Source organism: Acinonyx jubatus, chromosome B3, assembly GCF_027475565.1.
Source record: "Acinonyx jubatus isolate Ajub_Pintada_27869175 chromosome B3, VMU_Ajub_asm_v1.0, whole genome shotgun sequence".
Lineage (NCBI taxonomy): Eukaryota > Metazoa > Chordata > Mammalia > Carnivora > Felidae > Acinonyx > Acinonyx jubatus.
Genome location: NC_069386.1, coordinates 29500293 through 29523527, shown reverse-complemented (window position 1 = coordinate 29523527; position 23235 = coordinate 29500293). Strand labels below are relative to the sequence as shown.

At 34.3% G+C, this 23235-nt stretch overlaps 1 protein-coding gene across 10 annotated transcripts in view; it reads left to right on the top strand.

Moving 5' to 3' along the window:
* Positions 1 to 23235, top strand: part of PEAK1 (pseudopodium enriched atypical kinase 1) — a 310300-nt gene that overhangs the window by 149765 nt on the left and 137300 nt on the right. For all 10 annotated transcript variants that reach the window (XM_027067830.2, XM_053223700.1, XM_027067828.2 and 7 more), the window contains one exon: positions 538 to 702. The gene's annotated coding sequence lies outside the window, so the exon portion shown is untranslated. The remainder of the gene's footprint in view (positions 1 to 537; positions 703 to 23235) is intronic.

Sequence of the window (23235 nt, the reverse complement as noted above, 5' to 3'; positions counted from 1 at the left end):
ATTTAATTTTAGGTGATTTCCTGTATGCCAAATTATAAATATATTTCATACTTGAGCCTAAAGTAAACTGCAAAGTAGCTAGAAACATTTTTGCATTTGGAGATACTTACTTTCATATTTTACAAAGGCTGTATCAGAATTAGACATTGATACTTTTAGAATTGGGTTCTTATAAAGATGAAGTTGGGTTTAATATTTCTCATTCAATTAATGCTCTTACATTTGGCTCTTACATAGCTCAAAACAGGTGTTCAAAGACAATCACATGAAATCCTAGAAAGTTTCAAGTACATCGGTGCTAGTTTGAGTCTTATAAATTACTTGGGTCTTAGGTATGACATAGATTGTTATTGAGGGTATAGGATTCTGTCCATGCCTCCACCTAAGTAAGGAAGTTACTTCTTAAATGAATAAGACTAATTATAACCGTTGACTGAGGGTGAAATTAAGAATATCTTAAAGGAAAGAAAAATGTCTAGTATATTTAAAACTAGTTTATTCTCCAATTTAGCATTACTTTATTTTTCTCTCTTGCAGTAAACATTGCTGTCTTCTGAAAATAAGTTAAGGAATGAGAGGCAAGGAAGAAAGTACATTCATCCTGGAAGGACCCAAAGCACTTTGAAACTGTAAACGAATGTAATGATAGCTGCTAAAACCACCTTTGTCACCATAATGGATGAAGAACTGCAAATTTAAACGGTAACCAGAATTTTCATATAGTGTTACACTTCCACCAAGAACTTTTATAGAACTTGACAGGATTTCTTTTTAAATTTAAATATTTACCTTACAAATACCAAAGTATAGATAAAGCTGATAATTTTATGACTTATTTAGCATAGTCAGGTCTTTGTTTTGGCCCTTAATGTTTGGCCTTGATATTGCTCAAAAGAATTGTTTTTTTCCCCCAGGTTATGAACTTCTTAACTTAGAAACAAATAAGCTTATTTGAGTAGAAATATAGCATAGTACTAGTATATTTATAGGTCCATTCTTGACCAAATACTTTTCCTTTCACAGAAACAGCTCAGGCAACATTAAGTGGTAGCATGCTATCGCATATGCAGAGGTTTTTTAGTCTTATTTTCTGAACTTTATTTCATGTTATTTTTAGTTTCCTTACTTGGTGTCTGATCTCTTGATCTTTTTGCCTTCATATCTGACATCTTTTTATTTAATCATTATTCTCTCCTTTGCCCATCCTTCTCAGGAATTTAGAGTTGTAAAAACAAACAAAAAAAGAAACAAGAATCCAGAGTAGAAAAGAAGGAAAAAAACTGGAAAAAATTATAAATTTATTTCTTCTTGTGAAATTACAAGGACTATTACATTTTAAGTAGAGTGGAAAGCAACTGTAGAAAGACTTAAGATTCCTTGTCAGTCTTCTTAAATCTCCTTGATCTTCAGCCATAATTGTTTCAGTGCGTTTTGTAAGATTCAAATGTTTGCTAATTTTTAAAAAGCATCCTAGTGAACATTTAGAACTGTAATTCATTGGAAGTGTACTACTTTGATTTTGATGGATAATCATTTGTTTATTTGAGTCACTATATCTTGGTAGTGAATGGGTACAATTGACTAAAACTAAGTCCCTCTGGTAAAGTGCAGATGTGAAAAATCAATCAAATACAGTATCAATTGCTAGTCCTAATAATTCTAAGGAATACAAGGCCTGTTTCAAGAGAACTATTCAAACTGAGAAATGTAACCCAGGATAAATATATTCTTTCAACTATATACTAACATTTATAAAGTGTTATTTTGGTCAGACATTACTCCAAGAAAGAAGGTTATTCCTCATGTTTTCTTTGTTTATAATTCTGCTTTACTTCTAAGCTACAACATAACCCGGTGTTATTTTTATTTCTTTTAACAATTTTATTATGAAAATTTCCAAGAATTAAGAAAAATTTGGAAGAATTTAACAAGAACGATGTTCTCATTATTCTTTCCTATGCTAACATTAACCTTGATTTTAAAAAATGCCTGAACATCGATTTTTTAAAAAACTTTTCCAGTTGCTGGTTTAAACCTCTAGTTAGAACTTTTCTGTGTTCTTGCCACAACCACCCACGTAGCAGCATTTAGCCCTTTCTAAATGTCCAGTAAATTCTTTATATTTCTCAACCATTAAAAAATAAAGTTGAAGAAAGCAACTTTTGAAACACAGCAGAAATTAAAGTACTGAGTGTTAACTTATGCAGGGAAGATAATACATAGAAAGTCATCAAATTTCTGTCATCACAAGTTTTCTTTCCCCATTTAATTATGTCTGATTCTATAATCTTATATAGCCAACAGTTTTATTAATGAGATTAATACATTAAACATTAAAAAAAAACAATATTGTCAAAATTTTTACTGGTACCTTTACCACTCCTTATCAAATTCTTAATTCCATTAAATCCTTCTTTCAGTATTTTTGGTAACCAGTAATGGGATCATTGAAATCTATAGATACTAGGTATTTCCAATCATTAATTTCTACTTTTTTCACTACAATTTTTTCCTTTTTTTTTGGCGGTGGTGGTGGGTTATAATGTCATCAAGAAGCAAACTGGAATACAACTTGACCTCACTACAAAATAAAAGAACTGCACTGATTCTCCCAAATAGCCCAGTTCAGAAGCCATGTAACTCACATCCATGAAGTATATAGAATTTAAAAAGATCAGCTGTATTTACATATTTAATTTTGCTGGCCGCACTCAAGCTGAGTGCCTCCAAAATCCAAAATCTATGGCATTTGAATAGGGAATGGAATTCGATTTCTAATTGTGTGAATAACTGGATTTCTAATTGTACACATTTGAAATCCAGATTTCTAATGGTGCAAACTATCATGGCCACGTTGAAGAGGCTAAAATTTAAAAGACATTCCAGCTAGGTTAAAAGTAGAATCAAACACCCAGTTTTATCTAAATTCATTTTATGAGCTTAAAATTATGGTTCTTAGGGTAGGGGATATGTTCTTGCAGATAGCAAGACTACTCTAAACAATATATCCATCTAGAATCTTAAATTTATAAAGCTTGGTAGACCTTTAGAACATCCTCTACAGCACCTTTGTTTGCAAAACTGTCCTTATGGAGGGAGGCCTGTGTACAATTTCCCCAGACAAAAAGGAATTAAAAATAACAGTGGGGCACCTGGGAGGCTCAGTTGGTTGAGCATCTGACTCTTTTTTTGTTTTTAAAATTTTTTTTTAATGTTTATTTATTATTGAGAGACATAGAGAGACAGAGCATGAGCATGGGAGGGGCAGAGAGAGGAGGAGACACAGAATCTGAAGGAGGCTCCAGGCTCTGAGCTGTCAGCACAGAGCCTGACACGGGGCTCGAACTCACAAACCCAGCGAGATCATGACCTGAGCCGAAGTCAGATGTTTAACCGACTGAGCCACCCAGGCGCCCCGAGCATCTGACTCTTGATTTCAGCTCAGGTCATGATCTCGTGGTTTGTGAGATCCAGCCCCATGTCAGACTCTGCGCTGACAGCACGGAGCCTGCTTAGGATTCTCTCTACTCCTCTCTCTGCTTCTTCCCTACTCGTGTGTGTGCATGCACTCTCTCTGTCTCTCTGTCTCTCTCAAAATAAATAATAAAATAAAACAAAAAAATAACAGTAATTAATGTGTATTGAGTGATCATCATATGCCAAACATTGGGATTAGTGATTAATATGCATTCTCAAGTTTCACAACTGTATTTGATGTGGGTCTTATTATTAGATAGCTCCATTTTACATATGAGGAAACACGTTCTCGGAGAAGTTAAGTAAATTGCCCCACATCAAGTTTACTAGTTAGAGGTAGAGCCAGTTCTGTCTGACTTCACAGCTGCAGCTCTTCATCAGAGATGTGCTTTGGTTTACAAATGTTCACTACCACGTGTTGCGGTTGCTTCTTTGTGCAGCGGTAGATAACAAGTTCTTATTAGCAGCATCCTCATCTCAGCTCCCTTGAGGCACATATGATGTTTCTTTTGCAGCACCAATTTTATTTTGTCAGGAATTTATCATTATTTTGATTATATTTTAAAAGTGTTAGGTATTATGTAATAAAAACGATAATCCATCCCTAAATGAAGGCTAAGTTACTTCAAGATGATCTCAGTAGACCCACATTTTATTTGAGATCGAGACTTAGAGGACAGACAAAGATAGTAGATATGAGTGGGGGAAAATGCAAAACTGACCTCCCTGGTCAGCTGTTCTCCCTTGAAGTCTTCTTTGCCTTTTTCTTTTCTCTTTATCACCAGAAGTTCTTCATTGGTTTTCAGTCTCAGAAACTGATACTATCACTAAAGACTAAATAAATAAATAAATAAATAAATAAATAAATAAATAAATAAATAAATACTAAAATAGTAATGAATCCAGAGACCAATTTATCTTAATGGCATAAATTTTCTGTTAAGTTTGTATATAGTCCCTTCATATAGATTCTTATTCTAAATGTAGATTCTTATTCTAAGTGTAGAAAACTAAGTATGGTAACCTATGATCAGGGTTTAAGACGATTAAGCCTATCACCAAGACTCAGCATATTAAATATAACCAGTTTTCCCCAAATGAATGTATAGGTTTAACTCAGTTCCTCAAATCCCAGCAAGATGTTTCATGTATGGTTTGCCATTTTCTACCAAGTTCTTTCTCTCCTCCCCATTATCACTGTCCCTCTGTCCCCCTCCACCATAAGAATTATAGCCAGTCCCCATTTGAGGACGGGTTGAGTGAATGTTTCAGCAATTGCATGATATGCAAACATATATAATCAAATGTTTTACTCATTTATAGCCATTTTTCAGTCCAAGGTTTAGTGAATCTTAATTTTCTGAGATTTTGCTTAAGTAAGAAGAGTGTTTCACCTCCCCGGAAAAGGAAGCTGTGTGTTAGGAGGAAAAACAAAAATAAAACAAAAGTTGTTACATTCTGGCTTTCTAAACTGAGGCTGTAAACTTCAAAATGATCCTGTGGAGTGAGAGGTCTTCTGGGTTACACCCCTACCTTCTTGTGGGACTATCAACATACCTGAATAATGGAGTGAACTTCATGCCATTTTGTATTACTGATTCATTCATTCATCACACATTTACTTCATGCCGTTTCGTATTACTAGCTCATTCATTAATCAGATATTTACTTGGGAAAAATAATATTTGCAATAGGTAAAAATTTTTTAAACTATTTTGTGCTAACATAGTATCAAGTGGTTTGTATATATAGCCTCTCTTGGCTGTAAGCATGTCACCGTGGAAGATACAAGGGATACATAAAGAAGGGTATATAGTATAAGTCCTGTCCTCAGAGGCTCACTATCTAGCAGGCAGGCAAACATATAAAGAGGTGTAGCAGTGTATTAAGTGGTTAATGGAAATATGACCGAGAATTGTGACAGTGCTTTTTCTACCTGGGAAGAGTGAGGGAAGGTTTCCCAAAGCACAGAAGTATCTTTCGTAATTGTTACTGGATAAATAGGACTTTACTGCCAGGGAACAAGCTAGAGAAAAAGAATTATAGGCAAAGGGAATAACATGTGCCAAGATATACTTACCTTTTCTAGGGGGGGAAAGTCACAGACTTTTAAAGTTGAAGAGGTTATCTGAGATATTTTATTTCAGTGTCCTTGCTTAACATAAAAGGAAATGGAAGCCCTTGGAAACAAATGTACTTGCCCCAAAATTACTCAGAAATTACAGTATCACTTCAAGTATTCTCTCAAACTATATACTAAAATATATAAAATGTTATTTTGGTCAGATGTTACTCTAAGAAAGAAGGTTCTTCCTCATGTTTTCTTTGTTTATAATTCTGCTTTACTTCCAAGCTACAACATAACCAGGTGTTATTTCTTTTAACAATTTTTTTATTATGAAAATTTCCAAGAATTAAGAAAAATTTAGAATCATCTAACAAGCACCTGTTCTCTCACTGCCAAGAATTAAATGAATGCTAACATTCTGTCATTCTTGCTAAAGAAATAAAACAATTTAGGAACACTTGAGACCCTCTTTATATCACTCTCCAATCTCATTCCTATCCTCCTTCTTCCAGAGAAAATGTTCTACGAGGTTCGTGAAATATACTCTTATGTGTGTATTCACAAACAATATGCAGTGTAAATGATGACATTTTGCATTTGCACTTTTGCATCTTTCATTGATACAGTTTTGCATCTTTCATTGATGTGTGATGTTTATTGTATTTTTTCACATAAGTTCAAATTAAAATAGAACACAGTGGAGTAGATAGTATACTCTAGGCAGTTGTGGAGATTTGTGGTTGTGGCTTTGTTCTCTTCTTGCTACCCAAAGTGCTGCTGTCATCTTAGTAGATCTGCATTATGTTTTGGAAGAATGTAATTCCATCATTATGTAGCTTTTCATACATATATATATATATATATATATATATATATATATATACACACACACGCATATATATATATGAAAAGCTACATAATGATGTATATATACATAAATATATGCATGTGTGTGTATATATGTGTGTGTGTGTGTGTATACACACACACACCCATACATATTTTTAAAAATACATATTTTTTAAAATTTTATTTTATTTTTTTCTGAGAGAGAGTGCACACACACATGAGTGAGGGGACACAGAGAGAGAGAGAGAGAGAGAGAGAGAGAGAGAGAGAGAGAGAGAGATCGAGAATCCCAAGCAGGCTCCACACTGTCAGTGCAGAGTCCGATGTGGGACTCAAACCCATGAACTGCAAGATCATGACCTGAGCCAAAGTCGGATGCTTAACCAACTGACCACCCAGGTGCCCCTTAAGATTTTATTTTTAAGTAATGCCTAACCCAATGTGGGGCTTGAACCTACAACCCCGAGATCAAGAGTTGCACGCTCTACCGACGGAACCAGCCAGGTGCACCTTTTCAAATATATCTTTAAAGATGTGTTGGGAAAACAGTTATTCTTGTGGACTTACATCTTCTGTAACATTAGATTTTTACAATTTTTTACTACTGAAATTAGAAATATTCTCTAGTATAGTCAGATGAGCAAGAAATGACTGTATCATGTGGTAGCAATTCTTCCTCTAGACATGTATTATTGGCAAGAAGATAATGATGCTATGTAGTAAGCCAGTGGTGCTGTGTGGGAAGAGGTGGCCTCTGAAAACACTGTGACAAGATGACCCAGGAAGAGGATGTTTATCTGAACTTTGAGAAGAGTTTAGAAGTCCTTTCACCAAAGGCCAGGCCGTGGGCATGGAATGATGGAGGGAGAGAGAGGAATCTGCAGGAATTGTGAAGATTACTGTAGGTGTTGAGAACATATTTTTGTCCTTGGATTCATTGTGCCAGCTGTAATTAGCAGTAAATATTTTAAGTTAATGACACTCAGCTGGAACACCATGAAACATAGGAGGCAATTGAAGAGCATAATAGACGCAGAGAACCCCCATGTTTCTGTTACTAGAAGGAAAAGTCACCTACCATGCAGTGAAAAACTGGAAATCTGTAAGAATGCTTCTAACAGACAAGCTAGTTATTTTCAATCCTTCTGATAACTTTAATTCTGAAGTAGTTGTCCCCATGTAGTAGCAACTGAATAATGGAGGAGAGAAAATGGTATTATCATTCTGGCTTATATATTTTAAAGATTAACCGTTTTGGCGCACAGTCACAGGAAAGCTTATCTAAAATTGCCAAATTGTAAAAATGGACGGAAACTATTGATCCCTAAGAAATCATTCTTCTTGGAATCAGGCCCAGCTTTTGTGTCCTTCTGATGGTTTGGCGTATAGAAAGGGAGGAAAACATAGAACATTCTGGTACTGTAGCATCTGATGGTATATAATGGGCCATTGTATAACTGGCAGGTAAGTTTCATATGAGGAAAGTTTAAAAGGAAACAAGACACAGATGCTTTGCTTAGATGCAAAATGGGAGAAATACAGTCACTATCTTCATTTCCAGATAGATTTCTTAAATAGCATTTCTTTTCTACCCACTGCCCATCCATCAAGAATGGAAAATCGCTAGGACTCTTGGACTCTTATGTACACCATCCCCAAATCATCAGGCATGTGTCCGAGGTTAAAAAAAACAAAAACAAAAAACGGAAAATGGCATTGTTGGCAACGATGTGAGGACATTGGAACCTTCATACATTGCAGGTGGGAATGTGAAATGTTTCAGCTGCTGTGAAAGTTAGGTGGTCCCTCAAAAAGTTAAGCCTGGAATTATCAGATAACCCAGCAATCTCACTTCTAGATGTATACTCAAAATAATTGAAAACAGGGTTTCAACAATGTGTATACAAATGTTCATAGCAATACTACCCACAGTAGCCAAAAGGCAGAAAAAATTTAAATATCCATCAAGAGAAAATATGGACAAAACTTTGGGCCTATAAATTAAAAAGCTTAAATGGAAAAAGTTTTTGAATGACTCAAACTACCAAAGGTCTTAAGAAAAGACAGGTGACTTGAATAGTCCTGTATAATTAAAGACATTGAATTTGAGGTTTAAAACTTTCCACTCAGTGCAAAGAAAACTGTAAGCCCAGATGCCTTTACTGGCAAATCCTACCAAACATTTAAGGAAGAAATAATATCAATTCTACACAAATGGCAAGGAAATAAAAAAGTAAAATAGACTTCTTTACTAAGTCAGTGTTGTCATGATATCAAAACAACCTAAAGAAACTACAAAATTGGAAACTATAGACACAGGCTCAAAAATCTTTAACAAAATATTAGCAAATAAAAAATAGCAAAAGGTAGAAGTCATAAATTATGATTAAGTAGGCCTTATTTCAGGAATAGACAGTTTTAATCTTTAAAAACAAATCAGTGCAATTCACATATCAACAAAAAGGAAAAAAAAATACATGATTATCTCAGTAGTTAGATATTGCATCGATTCATGATAGAGAACTCTCAACAAACTAGAAATAGAAGGAATTTCCTCAACCTGGTAAAGGGAAAATATAAATATCCTATAGCTAATATCATACTTAATGATGGAAAATGGAATGTTTTACTCCTAATATGGAAACAAGGCAAGAATGTCAACATTGTACTAGAGGTCATAGCCAGTTCTATAAGGGAAGAAAAAGAAAATGAAGACAGATTGAACAGGAAGAAATAAATATATTTGCAAATAAAATAATGAAATAATTTTCTATGTAGAAAATCCTGAAGAATCTACCCCCCAAAATCTGTTTTTACTATTAATAAGTAAATTTACCAAAGTCATGGGATACAAAGTCATTATATAAAAATAAATCAGGGGCTCCTGGGTGGCTCAGTTGGTTAAGTGTCTGATTTCAGCTCAGGTCATGATTTCACAGCTTATGAGTTTGAACCCCACGTTGGGCTCTGGTGTTGACAGCTCAGAGCCTGAAGCCTGCTACGAATTCTGTTTCTGTCTCTCTCTCTGCCCCTCCCTTGCTCATGCTGTGTGTGTGTGTGTGTGTGTGTGTGTGTGTGTGTGTGTGTGTGTGTCTCGAAAATAAACATTAAAAGAAAAAGATTTAAAAATAAATCATATTTCTATATACTAGTAATTAACAATTGGAAGTTTAAATTTTAGAAAACACCATTTATAATGGTACTATAAAATATGCAATATATATAAATCAAATGAAAAATATTCAGTGTCTGTGTGCTGAAAACCTACAAAGCCCTGATTAAAGAAATCAAAGAAGATTTTATTTATGGAGAGGGATACTGTGCTCAACTATTGAAAGAGTCAATATTGTTGAGATGTTGATTCTCCCAGATTGTTCTATAAATTGAATGAAAACCCTATCAAAATCCCAGCAGGAAACATTTTGTAGCAATAGACAAGCTGATTCTAAAATTTATTTGGACAGGCAAAGGAACAAGAAAAGCCCAAACGGTTTTGAGTAGAAACAGAATTGAAGGACTCAGACTACTTGATATCAAGATTTAGTGTAAAACTAAGGTAATCAAACAGTATATTATTATATGATTATTAAAAGAAAAAACACATAGATCCATGGGAAAGAATAAGCAGTTCAGAAATAGATCTATACATATGTGGTGGATTTTTCGACAAAGGTGTGGAAACAATCCAGGAAGAAAGATTAATCTTTTCAATAAATAGTACTGAACACTTAAAAACAAAACCAAAAATAAAAGGGTATTGGCTCTTGCCTTGATGTGGGCCTCAGAGGTAAATTAAAGAGAGGAGATGGTAAGAAATTCACCTTATAGATGTAGAGAAAGTAAGAAGACTGCCCCAAGAATGGAAATATCAAAATGGTAGAGGGAATTATTGGAAAACAGCAACATTTGAGAAGCATTATGTGTTATAGGAAATGTATATACATTATGAATAAATAAAGCTTCATTTAACTATGTTAGACTTGAGGGGCGTTATATAGGTCCCTTGAGGGAATCATGTAAAAACAATAACAAAACATTGATAAGTGTTATCACACTGGTTGGTGTCCAGAGAAGGAGAGTAGTTAATATCTACTTACATTCATCCTGAATAGGCTTCCTTTGCTAGCCCACTGAGCTCTGAGTCCACTGAGGGATGTTAATTGATTCACTGTCCCTTTGAGGACTTTGAGAAATTGCTGTTAATCTGATAGTCAGATAAAATCCAATATGGGATGTCTTCCATCTGCTGCCATTTGAATCTGTGATAATTACCTAAAGCTCAAAGAATAGACAGAGTGAAGGAACCTGATGTGGTTCCCTTTTATCTTTCCTCTTAGCTGTCATTTGATCTGCATTAAAGTGGGTAGTCTTTCTCTTGCCTCTGGTTGCTGGCCATTTTGTACAATCTCTATCACATAAAGAAAGCAGCAGAGGAATTTTTCCAAAATCTGTCAAAACTCTGTAGGAATGAAAGATCACTTCCCCATAAAAGAGTTTCCATGATACTCCACACATGGAGAAGAGGAGTTGGAGTTGCATGTGATCATTTTGGCCAACCATCTGTGGGCTTCTAACGCACATTCTCATCTCTTATGAAGGATTTTTCATTGCAACTTGTACTCACTCTTTCCTTAAAATAAGTACTACTATTATTCTCCCTCAGTCTTCTATCGCATAGCAAGAGTGGAAATTGCTTTTCCATAAAAAGAACTGTGCCACCTACTCTTCAAATGCCACTGATTAAGAAGATCATTGATCTCCCCCCCGCCCCGAACCCCTGGGGAATAAATTAGGCTTTCCCCTGAGAGTAGAAAAAATAATGGGATGTAAAGAATTAGGATGGCTGTGTGTTATGAGGAAAATGTTTAGGCAGTTGCCATGGAAATAGTATGTAGACATTCAGACCAGAAGCTTTTGATATCTCTGTTTTTGCCAAATATAAATCAGATATGAGTAACATTCATTCCCATTCTTGGCTCAGATTTAGTCTGACATGTGTAGTTATGTAAAATATGCTCCTAATATAGCATATTTGGTTAATATTTGCAGGAAATGAGCAATACCAGGGGCTGCCATGTTTTAAGATCATATTTGGGGCATAGAGGAGGTGATTCTCAGCAAATGATTCCTAAAAATAAATAGCACTATCAGAGTGCCCACAGCTGGGTTTCCCTATGACATTCATAATTAACAGAATTAATTAATTTTTTCTTAGTGAAACATGCACAATGTTGGACTTAATTTGTATTAGTTAATTGCTTGTGAATGATGTCAGATTCTGAAAATGCATACTTTAAGACCTTATTCTTAATGTATTTCACAGGTGGAGTAAAACCCAACAGGCATTATTTCTGAGTTACTGTTATACTTTTCTGTCAGAAGACATCAGTTAGCCTTTGATTTCATGCTTCCTACGTGAGGCATGATAGAAATCTAGAGACGATATATAGGAATTTTGGAAATACGGAGAATTTGACAAAATTTTCCACAGCTTGAACTTTTTTTACTAATTCCAGAGGTAATACAGACAATGCAAAGACTCCCTGCAGCCACTGCCTTTTAATGGGCACACAAGCCAGAACAATAGGAAAATCTAAAAATTATTAGAATATATACTCTATTCATGGAAAATAGTATGTTACCTACTAATTCCAGTACCTCATCCTTCTATGGCAACTTTGTTAGCCATTTCATAGCTCGTAAGTTTATCTTTACCCTGTGTATTTTCTCCTGTCTCAGATTTCCTCTGAGACTTATTATGTACTTTGTAAGTAGATACCCTAGAGGCTTGCTTTCTTATTAAAGCAGTAATAGAGTATATGGTCCAATACATATAACAAGTAATTTAATGAGACCAAATAGTTACACAGATGGAACAGTGGGAAAGTACTAATCAGAGAGAGTTTTTCAGAGAAGGTGATTTTCAGTCAAAATTTAAAGATAAAAAACCTTCCTCTGGTGCCTGGGTGGCTCAGTCAGTTAAGTGTCTGACTTTGGCTCAGGTCATGATCTTGGAGTTTGCGAGTTTGAGCTCCACGTCAGGCTCAAAGCCCTCAGTGCAGAGCCTGCTTCAGATCCTCTCTTACCCCCTGTCTCTGCTCCTCCCCTGCTTGTGCTCACACTATCTCTCAAAAATAAGTAAACATTAAAAAAAAACATTTCTGAGGTCATTTATACAATTTATTTCAGGGGTTTTAAAATTAAAAGTATCTGTGCTATTTAGGACATAAAGATGTTTGCAAGGATTATGTTAGGAGGGTGTCTTCACTAAAGCATGTCTAATATTGGATGAAATCTGGAAACAACTTAAACATCAAAATATAAAGGAATGGGTAAATAATAGGATAAATCTAGAAAATGAAAATATACTGCCATTTAAGGTAAGGTTATAGAAGAATACATATTGATATGGAAAACTATTCATGATACATTGTTCAGTGGGAAAATCAGAATTTTGTTTGGAATTCTATCACATCTGTGGATCATTTTGGAGAAAATTGACATCTTTACTATGTTGGATCTTATACTCAATGAACACAGTATGTCTCTCCACTTATTTAGATCTTTGATTTCTCACATTAGCATTTTATGGTTCTTAGCATACAGTTGCTGTATCTGTTTTCTTAGGCTTGTACACTTAGGATTTCATTTTTATTCCTTTTTTTTTTTTGCAGATGTTAAAGGCATTTTTAAATATTGGTTTCCATTTGTGTATTGCTTGTATAGAGAAGTGCAGTTAATTTTTGTGTGTTGACCTTGTATCCTGCAACCTTACCATACTCATTTATTAATTCAAAGAGGTTTTTTATAGGTTCTTAGGTATTTTTTATGTACAAAACTTCATGTCATCTGCAGATTGGCACAATTTTATTTCTTCCTAACCTGTATGCTTTTTAATTTCTTTCTTTTGCCTTTAGCAGACTGAATACAACATAGCACTTCCAGGATATTGTGGAATATGAATGGTGAGAGTGGACATCTTTGTCTTATTCCCTATTTGGGTGGAAAAGCTGATTTTTTACTATAAGTATGATGTTAGCTGTAGGTTTCTGTAGATGACTTTTAATCATGTTAAAGAAGTTCTATTCCCAGTTGGCCGAGAGTTTTCATTATAATAGGTATTGGATTTTATCAAATTTTCTTCCTTGGGCTGTTAATATGGTGGGTTACATTGATTAATTTTTTAATATTGAACTTACATTCCTAGGGTGAACCCCACTTGTTTAGGGTGCACTATTCTTTTTATATATTACTGGATTTGATTTGCTGACATTTTTCTGAGAGTTTTTATATTTATGTTCATTAGGCATACTGGTCTAGTTTTGATTAATTGATTTTGGGAATTGTGTGCTGTTTTGCCTGGTTTTGGCATCAGAATAAAGCAGATATCGTAAAATCAATTGGAAGTATTCCCTTCTTTTCTACTTTCTAGAATATATTGTCCGGAACTGGTATTATTTCTTCTTTAAATGTTTGGTAGAAATCAAGAGTAAAACCAACTACTACTGGAGTTGTTTTGTTTTGTTTTGTTGTAGAAGGCTTTTTACCTACAAGTTCAGTGTCTTTTATAGTTGCAGGGCTCTTTAGTGTATCTGTTTTTATCTCAGGTGAGTTTTCGTGGCTTGTGATTTTCTTTTTTTTTTTTTTTTTAATTTTTTTTTTCAACGTATTTTATTTATTTTTGGGACAGAGAGAGACAGAGCATGAATGGGGGAGGGGCAGAGAGAGAGGGAGACACAGAATCGGAAACAGGCTCCAGGCTCTGAGCCATCAGCCCAGAGCCTGACGCGGGGCTCGAACTCCCGGACCGCGAGATCGTGACCTGGCTGAAGTCGGACGCTTAACCGACTGCGCCACCCAGGCGCCCCGTGGCTTGTGATTTTCAAGGAATCTATTTTATCTAAGTTGTCAAATTTAAATGTGTAGAATTGTTCATACTGTTTTAATATCTTCCAGGTCTGTAGTGATATCTTTCATTCCTCATACTGGTAATTTGTGTCTTCTCTTTGTCAGTCTCACTAGAAATTTATAAAATCGTTAATATTTTCAAAGAATCAGCTTTAGGTTTTATTGTTTTCCTCTTTTCTATTTCAGATGTTCCTGCCTTTAGCTTTTATTGTTTTTTTTTACTTCTGCATGCTTTAGTTTTATTTTTGTCATATTCTAATTTTTCATGGTAGAATCTTAGATTATTAGATTATTGGTTTGAGACTTTAATTTTGTAATATAAACATTTAATACTATAACTTTCCCTGTAAGCACTGCTTTAACTGCATCCCACAAATTCAGAAATTTTGTAATTCTAATTTCCCTTTAATCTTCCTCTTTGAATGAAGGGTTATTTAGACCTTTTCCAAGTGTTTGGAGAGTTTCCTGTTACCTTTCTTTTATTTTCTATTTCTTAAGGTCAGAGAACATTCATTATGATTTCTGTTCTTTTAAATATCTTAAGATTTCTTTCATGATCTAGGTTATGGCATATCTTGGTAAATGTTGTACACTTGAAAAGACTGTATGTTCTGCTGTTGTTGGATAAAGCATTCTATGAATGTCCATTTCCATCGATTGATAGTATTGTGTGGCTCTTCTATATCCTTACTGATTTTTTTGTCCACTGTTTACTGAGAGAGGAATATTGAAGTGTCCGGCTGTAATTTATGGATTTATCTATTTCTCCTTTCAGATTTGTCAGTTTTTGCTTCTTCTATCTTGAATCTATCTTTTTAGGTTCATTTAAGAGTGGTTATACCTTCTTAGTGACTTGACATTTTTATCATTATATAAGGTTCCTCTTTATCTCTGTCAATTTTCTTTACTTTGAAGTCTACTTTGATAATATAACCATTCCAGCTTTATTTTGATTAGTGCTTTCATTTCATATTTTTCCTTCTTTTTACTTAAAAATTACTTATTTTGAGAGAGAGAGAACTCATGAGCAGGGGAGGGAGAGAGACAGGAGAGAGTCCAAGCAGGTTCCACACTCCTCACTGAGTCTGATGTGGGGCTCAATCTCACAACCATGAGATCATGACCTGAGCCTAAATCAAGAGTCAGACACTTAACCAACTGAGCCACCCAGGTACCTTCCTTTTTTACTTTTAATCCACCTATATCACTTTTTTGAAATGAGTCTGTTGCAGATGCCAAATATTTAGGTCATGATTTTTAAAATCCATTGTGACAGTTTCTTTTAAATGGTGTGTTTATACAATTTGCATTTAATGTAATTGATATGTTTGAGTTTAGGTCTACCATTTATTTTCTGTTTGCTTCCTCTGTTTTGCGTCCTATTTTCTCTTTCTTTCCTCATTTGAACATCTTTTGGTTTTCCATTTAATTTACCTATTATGTTTTTTTACTGCATGTCTTTGTAAAAAAAAAAATTAGTAGATGCTCTAGGGATTACAATGTACATATTAAGCTTTTTGTAGTCTACTCAGAATCAGTATTTTACCACTTCAAGTAAAATGTAGAAACCATATCACCAAATAGGTGACTTTCCTCCCTCCCCCCCATGTTAGGTTATAGTTACCTTATATATTACGTTATATGCATTGAAAATTCCATCAGACAGTACAGTAATTTTTGCTTTTAGCTGTCAAACGTATTTTAAAGAATTCAAGAGGAGGAGAATAGTCTATTATAGTTATCCAGATATTTACCATTTCTCTTTTTCATTATTTATTTTTAATCTTCCAAATTCCATCTGATAACATTTCTTTTTGTCTGAAAAATAGAAAAAGCAGCTCTTTTGTAGCCTACCTGCTGGAAACCTTTTATGTTGTTCTTCTTCATCTGAAATGTCTTTGACTTTTGTATCTGAAGAACATTTTTGTTGAATATAGAATTCTTGGTTGACAGTTCTTTTCTTTCAGTACTTTAAAGATACTGTGCCACTTCATACTGGCCTCATGGTTTCTGATGAGAAATTCATGGTCATTCAAATCAGTTCCCTAAAAGTGTTGTTTTTCTTTGGCTGGTTTTAAGCTATGTTTCTCTTTTTAGTTTTCATCAGATTGATTAGGATCTGTAGGCTTATCCTTTGTTGAGTTCACTGAACTTATTTAATCTGTGGATTTATGTGTTTTGCCAAACTTGGGAATTTCAGACATTATTTCTTCCAATGTTTTTTTAGCACCATAATCTTTTTCCTTTCCTTCTGGGACACCAGTGACATAGATAAAAGACCTTTGGTTATTTTTCCACAGGTTCCTGAAGCTCTCTTGATTTTTTTTTTTAATTTATTTTGGGGTGCCTGGGTGGCTCAGTCAGTTAAGTGTCTGACTCTTGATTTCAGCTCAGGTCATGATCTCACAGTTCATGGGATTGAGCCCTGCATCAGGCTGTGCACTAATAGTGAAAATCCTGCTTGGGATTCTCTTTTTTCCCCTCTGTCTGCTCCTTCCTCCCACCCCTCAAAAAACAAACAAACAAAAACATTAAAAAAATTTCTCTTTATTGTTCATATTATATTATATAATTTCTATTAAACTATCCTCACATTAACTCTTTCCTTTTATCATCTGATATTGAGCTCTCCCAGTGAGTTTTTTCATTTAAAATGTATTTTTTAACAAAAACCATGAGTAACAATAAGAAAAATAGGAAGCACAAAAGCCAAAAAAAAAAAAAAAAGCTGTATCTGTTAAGAAATCAGTCAAGAGAAGCACAAAGTAAAAGGATGTAAAAGATGATATCAAGTATGTGAGATGTGGAGGGGAAAAGAGTAAAGGATGAGTTCAAAATTAAGCGAACATCAGCTTAATATAGACTGCTATATACAGAAGATGTTACCTATAAACCAAATGGTTTATCAAATGGTTACCAAATGGTAACCAGAAATTAAAAAACACTAACAGATATGCAAAAAGTAAAGAGTAAGGAACTCAAGTGTATCACTAAACAAAACCAGCAAACAATGAAAGAAAGAGAAGAAAGGAATAGAGAAAAACTACAAAACAAAAACAATCACAGAACAAGTAACAAAAGGGCAAAAATACGTATCTATTAATAATTGCTTTGAACGTAAATGAACTAAATGCTCCAATCAAAAGACATAGCATGAGAGTGGATAAAAAAATGAAACCCATCTATATGTTGCCAACAAGAGACTCATGTTACACCTAAAAACACCTGGAGATTGAAAGTGAGAGGATGGAGAAATATTTATCATGCAAATAGATGTAAAAAGAAACCCAGAGTAGCAATACTTATATCAAACAAAATAGACTTTAAAATAAAGTATGGAAAGAGACAAAGTAGGACACTAATACTAAAGAGGACAATCCAGCAAGAAGGCATAACAATTGTAAATATTTATGTATCCAACATGTAAGCACCCAAATACATAAAACAGTTAATAATAAACATAAAGGAACTAATTGATACTAATACAGTAATAGTAGGGGACTTTAATACCCCACTTATATTATAGACAGATCATCTAAACAATGAACAAGGAAAACAGTGGCTTTGTTTTTTGTTTTGTTTTCTTTTTTTTTAATGTTTATTTCTTTTTCAGAGAGAGAGAGAGAGAGACAGAGACAGAGCACAAGCAGGGGAGGGGCAGAGAGAGAGGGATACAAAATCCAAAGCAGAGTCCAGGCTCTGAACTGTCAGCTCAGAGCCCAACAAGGGCTCGAACCCACGCACTGTGCGATCATGACCTGAGCCAAAGTCGGACATTTAACCGACTGAGCCACCCAGGTTCCCCAACAGTGGCTTTGAATGACACAGTGGACCAGAGGGATTTAATATATATATTCAGAACATTCCATCTTAAAACAGCAGAAAACACATTCTTTTCAAGTGCACATGGAACGTTTTCCAGAACAGAACACATATTAGGTCAAAAATAAGCCTCAGCAAATTCAAAAAGAGTGAAGTTATACCATGCATCTTTTCTGACCACAGTGCTATAAAATTAGAAATCAACCTTTAGAAGAAATCTGGAACGATCACAAATACATGGACGTTAAATAACATGCTACTAAATAATAAATAGGTCAACTAAGAAATCAAAGAAGAAATAAAAAGTTACATGGAGAGAAATGAAAATGAAAACACCATGGTGCAAAATCTTTGGGATGCAGGAAAAGCAGTTCTAAGGGAAGTTTTATAAAATACAGGCCTGCTTCAAAAAGCAAGAAAATTCTCAAATGAATGACCTTACCTTAAACCTAAAGAAGCTAGAAAATGAAGAACAAACAAAGGAAGGAAATAATAAAGATTCAAGTTTGAGACCCATGTTAGGGGCAGAAATTACTTTTAAAAAAAAGCATAGAGCAGAAATAAATAGAAACTAAAAAAACAATAGCACACATCAATGAAACCAGGAGCTGGTTCTTTGAAAAGATCAACAAAATTGATAAGCCTCTAGCCAGACTCATCAACAACAAAAAAAGAGAGACAGAGGGAGAGAGAAAAAGGAGTCAAACAAAATTACCCATGAAAGAGGAAAAATAACAACCAACACTACAGAAATACAAACAGTTGTAAGAGAATATTGTGAAAAACTATATATCAACAAATTAGACAACCTAGAAGAAATGGATAAATTCCTAGAAACATTTAACCTACCAAACTGAGACAGGAAGAAATAGAAAATATGAACAGACTAATTACCAGCAATGAGATTGAATCAGTAATCAAAAAAGTCTCCACAAAAGAAGTCCAGGACCAGGTGGCTTGCAGGCAAAAAAAAAAAAAAAAAAAAAACACACACACACACAAAAAAACACCACAAAAAAGAGAACTACAGGCCACTATCTCTGATGAACATAAATGCAAAAATCCTCAGCAAAATATCAGCAAATAGAATCCAACAATACATTTTAAAAAATCATTCACCACTGTCATGTGGGATTTATTTTTGGCTAGTGAGGGTAGTTTAGTATTCACAAATCAATTAACATGATACATCATATCAATAAGAGATAGGATAAGAACCATTTGATCATATCAATAGATGGAGAAAATGCATTTGACGAAGCAGTATACCATACATTCATGATAAAAGCCTTCAACAAAGTAGGTTTAGAGGTAATATACCTCAACATAATAAAGCCCATATATGAAAAACCCACTATCAATACCATCCTCGATGGAAAGAAACTGAGAGCTTTCCCCCTAAAGTCGGGAATAAGACAAGGATGTCCCCTCTCACCACTTCTATTCAACATAGTCTGGAAGTCCCAGCCACAATTAGACAACAAAAAGAAGTAAAAGGCATCTGAATTGATAAGGAAGAAGTAAAACTTTCATTCTTTGCAGATGATATGATGCTATATATAGAAAACACTAAAGGCAAACAAACAAACACTGTAACTGATAAATGAATTCAGTATGGTTTCAGGATACAAAATTAATGTGCAGAAATCTGCATTTCTATACACTAATAGTGAAGCAGCAGAAAGAGAAATCAAAAAAACGATCCCATTTACAATTGCACCAAAAATAATACAACACCTATGAATAAATCTAACCAAAGAGGTGACAGACCTGTACTCTGAAAAGTATAAAACAGTGATGAAAGAAATTGAAGATGACACAAAGAGACATTCCATGCTCATAGGTGGAAAGAAGAAAATTGTTAAAATGTCTATACTACGCAAAGCAATCTACACATTTAATGCAATCCCTGTCAAAATACTAGGAATATTTTTCACAGAACTACAACAAAAAAAATCCTAAAATTTGTATGGAACTGCAAAAGACCCCAAATTGCCAAAACAATTTTGAAAAATAAAAGCAAACTTGAAGGTACCAAAATTTCAGACTTTAAGTTACATTACAAAGATTTAGTAATCAAAACAGTATGGTACTGGCACAAAAATAGACACATAGATCAGTGGAACATAATAGAAAGCTCTGAAATAAACCCACAATTATATAGTCAATTAATTGTTGACAAGCAGGAAAGAATATCCAATGGTAAAAAGACAGTCTCTTCAACAAATGTTGGTGGACAGGTACATGCAAAAGAATGAAACTGAACCAGTTTCTTTAACCATACGCAAAAATAAATTCAAATGGATTAAAAACCTAAATGTGAGACCTGAAACTGTAATATTCCTAGAAGAGAGCACAGGCAGTAATTCCTCTGACATTGGCCATAGCAACATTTTTCTAGATCTGTCTCCTGAGGCAAGGGAAACAAAAACAAAAATAAGGTATTGGGACTACATCAAAATAAAAAGCTCTGCACAATGAAGGAAACAACAAAACTGAAAGGCAACCTACTGATGGGAGAAAGTATTTGCAAATGACATATCCTATAAAGTGTTAGTATCCAACATATATGAAGAACTTCTACATATCAACACCCAAAAAACAACCCAATTTAAAAATGGGTAGAAGGAATGAACGGACATTTCTCCAAAGAAGACATCCAGATGGTCAGCAAACACATGAAAAGATGCTCAAAATTACTCATCACCAGGGATATGCAAATGAAAACTACAATCTTATATCACCTCACACCCATCAGAATGGCTAAAATCAACAACACAATAAACAGTGTGTATTGGCAAGGATGTGGAGTAAAAGGAACCCTCTTGCACCGTTGGTGGGAATGCAAACTGGTGCAGCCACTGTGGAAAACAGTGTGGAGTTTCCTCAGAAAGTTAAAAATAGAGCTACCCTATGATCTGGTAATCATACTACTGGGCATTTACCCAAAAAAATACAAAAACACTAATTCAAAGAGATACATGCACTCTGATGTTTAAAGCAGCATTATTTACAATAGGCAAATTATGGAAGCAGCCCAAGTGTCCATTAACTGATGAATGGGTAAAGAAGATGTGATATATATGTATGTATACACACACACACACACACACACACACACACACACATATACATACATATGCACATATACACAGTGGAATATTATTCAGCCATAACAAAGAGTAAAATCTTGCCTTTTGCAACCACATGGATGGAGCTAGAGAATATAATGCTAAGCAAAATAAGCCAGAGAAAGACAAATACCAAATACCATATGATTTAACTGAAATATAGAATTGAAGAAACAAAACAAAGGACCTGAGGAAACAGACTCTTAACTATAGAGAACAAACTGATGGTTACAAAAGGGGTCAATGGGTGAAATAGGCAATTGGGATTAAGGAGTGCACTTGTGGTGATGAACACTGGGTGATATATGGAATTGTTGAGTCACTATATTGTGCACCTGAAGGTGGTATAACACTGTATGTTAACTATACTGGAATTAAAATAAAATATAATAAAATAAATAAAATGTATTTTTCAGTTCTAAAATTGCCCATTGATTATACCTTCTGTTTCTTTGTTGTGACTTTCTAGCTTTCCTTTTGATTCAAGAGCTTTTACCCTTACATGATCAAGTATTTTCTTAATATCCATTTTAATGTCTTTGTCAGATATTTCCACCATTTTTGTCATCTTGTAATTGTCATCTGTTGATTGTTTTTTCCCATGGGGTTCTTCGCTTACCAAGTAATTTTGGATACCCTGGATATTTTGAATATTATGAGTCTCTATTATTAATACATTGGCCCAATCTCTTATTTACATTTCTACAACATGCCCTTGCCCGCAGATTCTGACAGGATTCTGATTGGCTTTTCCCTCTCCCCCCACTCCCCCCCTCAGGTGCTTAGCTTCAGTTTTCTCTGATCTGTTAATTTACATTATTCTCTCAATGAATATTTATTTGGTACTCACAGGGTGCTAAGCACAGTTGTAGGCACTGAGGGTTCCTTAATGAACAAAACAGACAAAACTGCTTGCTTTTATGGAGCATATGTTCTGGCAGGGGGAAACAAACATCAACAATAAACCTAATAGGTAAGTCGCATTACCCATTAGTAGGTGATAATCTCCTGTGGGCAAAAATATAGTATGATAGTGGGATTGGAAGTGGTAGACTGGTGTTGAAATTTTAAATAGGTTAGTAAATATAGGACTCATTGATAAGGGGACATTTGAGCAAAGACTTGAATCCATTTACCTTCTTTCCAGCTTCTAAAAGTTCATTGACATTTGTCATCTGAGTCTATCTCTTCTCTTGTTCTTCATTCTTTTACTATTACTAGAGTGAAGTTTTAGAGCCAAGAAAAATTCCTATATCCAACCAAAAGATCTATAAGAGCAATTCTATGGAAAATTAAGTATAACAATATTTATATGGTTACTGGTGGTTTATTCCCCAGGGTATTTTTTTCTTATATTTTCCTAAGTGAAATAAAAAGTAATTTTTTTTTGTAATGGAACTATAATCATTTGCTTCTTATAATTTTGTAATCTTTTTTACTTTGTGTGTCCTCTTTGGACAAGACCCAGAATACTTTTAATGATTTTATTTATAAGAAGTACCAGAAATTTTTCTTATTTATTTATTTATTTTTATTGAGGTAAAAAATGGACATAACAAAAATAATCATTTTAAAGTCACAATTTAATGGCATTTAATACATACACAATGTTGTGCAATCTCCACCTCTATCAAGTTCCAAAACATTTTCATCACCCCCAAAGGAAATCCCTTATCCATTAAGCAGTTATCCTCTAACTTACTTTCCCCCCATCTCCTATCAACCCCTAATCAGTTTTCTATTTGTATGGTTTTACCTATTCTCAGTGTTTCATATGAATGGAATCATACACTATGTGACTGGTTGTATATGGCTTCTTTTATTAGAATAATGTTTTCAAGTTTCATTCATGTTGTAGCATGTACTGAGATTTCATTTTTACAGCTGAATAGTAGGCCATCATGTATGTATGGTACATTTTGTTTATCCATTCATCTGTCAGTGACACTGGGTTGCCTCCACCACCTTTTGACTGTTGGG